Below are 2705 nucleotides of genomic sequence, written 5' to 3'. Positions count from 1 at the left end.
TGTGATAGTCCCTTTTTCTACCAAAAAAAAAATTCTTAAAAATATGTAGATAGGACATTCAAACACTTTATGATCATCTCTATACCTTCAGTCTACTATATCTATATATAATTATAGCTCCATTTTTTCTCCAAATAAAGAAAGAATAATATAAATAATATTTCATCCAAATATGGAAAATGGGATCATATATAAATCCTGTTTAGCACTAAAGAATTAAAGTTAAGAACACAAGATATACTAGTTCCAATCCATTATTAAAATACAGAAAAAGCTTAATAAATTATTGATATATGTCTTTCTCTATTTGAAAACCACAAAAATATTTATAAATCCAAGTAAATCACTATCCTTTGTTTTTCTTCTGAGATTCAAATGGCTTTAAAAGGTCATACCATATATAAATGACAATAAACTGTTTGAATCTGAATATGATAAATTATTTTATGTATTAATTATTTCTACAAATTGAAAAGGTTCTATTTTTCTTCCATTATCTGTGCCATGAGGATACTAATTCACAGAGATAATTATCAGAATATTAGAAGTATGAGTGCCAAGAGGCAACCTCCCTAAAAAAAGCTTTTTCTGTAATTTTAATGACCTAAAACTAATGAGTGCCCCCCCCCCCCCCCGCAAGAAAATATCTGATCATATAGACACTGATGAATGTCCTATCAGTCAAAAAAATTCAGCATAATGCAGTCCCATTATCATATTATAAATACTCAAATTTCTCAGGTAATGCACACAAGGACAAAGGGCTTATAGAGCATGTTGTAAATAACATCACATCCAATGCTTGTAAGATTAAGTCTTAAAGAATAAAATTTCACTATTATTTAGTATGCGTTAATGTACACACACTGGCAAGTCCATCCTTCAAATAACATATATATACATATGAGTGGAGTGAAATTAAAAGGGTTTTTTGATGCTTTTATTGGAGGGCATTTGTCACAGTTTTATGGGAAGATATTTAAAATACCTGCTAGGAAGATTCCTAGAAAACTACAGATAAAAGCTGGTAGACAACATGATACTCTTGGCTAGTCACTGAGGGTAGATTTGTGTTCAAAGTTGGAGGGAACAAGAATAAAAGTTGAGAAGCACATTTTGAAAGCAATGTATTGTTATTCTTCTGCATGTTCCTTAATCATACAGATCAAAATTTAATTCATGCAGTCATCATTTATAAAGCAGATAATATTTGCATGCAATAAGCATTCAGAATATATCAATTTGCATTGTGTTTTATATGTTAGTACTACATGCAGTAAATGCTCTCATGCTGAAAGTGTTATCTAATTCTGGTTCCTAAATGTATACTAAATTAATAAGTATACAGTTTGGAGCATAGGTAAGTAAGTACACTATAAAAAAAATCTATGGATTTTTTCAAATGAAGTGCCATCTTATTCACAAATTCTGGAATTATTCCTTACAAACCTATGAATCTTTAGGACTTTTATTTCATAAGTATAATTTTGAGTAAATGTCACAAGATTTACCAATACATCCTCTCCAATAATACATAACTATACTCTGGGCAAATGTACATTTATATTATTTTTAAAAATTTAAAAATTTCTGACTCTTTTTTTGAAGATGTAGACAATAGTGGATATGGATAAAGATACTAGCAACATTAAAATAACATATGATATAATTTGGGGAAAAATCTCTGATCAGCAATGAATTAATTCAATATCAAGCACAGTAACAGAAGAAACATAATCATAATCAAAAAATTTCCACCAACATAGACTATCTCCCATAACCAATTCTGATAGAAAATTTCAGCATACCATATTTAACAAACACCATAATATTTACCTGAAGAAAAATCATCTTTGCTCATGTGGTCATAATCAAAGACCTCGAAATGTATCTGGTTCCCAAACTGGTGTCAGAACTAAAAAAGTACTGCAAAAAGTTTGGAAACAGCTTTAGAGCACAGAAAGCTATGAATGAACCATATCTAAATGCATTCCAGAGAGTTGCAAATCTGTTACTTGGCTACTAAAAACCATACACATAGCCGTGGAGTGTGAGGCATAGCTCAGACTAGGGAGCGTCACAATATGGGTGCCCTTCAATATTATAAATGAAAATATATACATTTATCTTCCTGATAAATGCACCATACGTTGGGATTAAAACTATACACTCCACAGGTACTCATGAAAGGAAATTAAGAAGCAGATATTAATATCTAATGAAAAACAAAACTATATGTTGATTCTACTGTTGACGGGGATAGTTAGTAACAAACTAGAGACCACATGAAAAACACAAAGTCTTCCATGAATGGTAAGACTGTGAGACATCTTATGTTTATATAAATATAAATAATGCAAGAAAAGGATAAGCAGTACAGTACAAACATAATTAACAGAAACTTCATAACACAGCATGTGGGAGCAAGCTAAGGGATGACAAGATATCCGTGTGTGTTTTTATGATAATTTTATGGACAAAAATGAGTGAAATACATAGCATTTTTTTTTCTTTCTTTTTGTCCCATTCCACTTGCCGAAGTGAAAATTCTGTATGATCAGTGCATACTCCCCTTAGTCTTAAGTTCCTATGAATATAAATGATAGCTCTTGAGTTTCCAAGTGTCATTTTCATGATAAAAATAAAAATTTCCAACTGAAACCATCATCTTAAATACCTTTTGCAAAATATGTACCTAGAACACT

At 30.5% G+C, this 2705-nt stretch overlaps 1 protein-coding gene across 1 annotated transcript in view; it reads right to left on the bottom strand.

Moving 5' to 3' along the window:
• Positions 1 to 2705, bottom strand: part of LOC119594021 (extended synaptotagmin-2-like) — a gene marked incomplete at its 3' end in the record, with an annotated part of 82615 nt that overhangs the window by 1350 nt on the left and 78560 nt on the right.

This window comes from Penaeus monodon, chromosome 33 (genome assembly GCF_015228065.2).
Source record: "Penaeus monodon isolate SGIC_2016 chromosome 33, NSTDA_Pmon_1, whole genome shotgun sequence".
In the NCBI taxonomy this organism is placed as follows: Eukaryota; Metazoa; Arthropoda; class Malacostraca; order Decapoda; family Penaeidae; genus Penaeus; species Penaeus monodon.
This window is presented reverse-complemented; position numbering and strand designations above follow the sequence as displayed.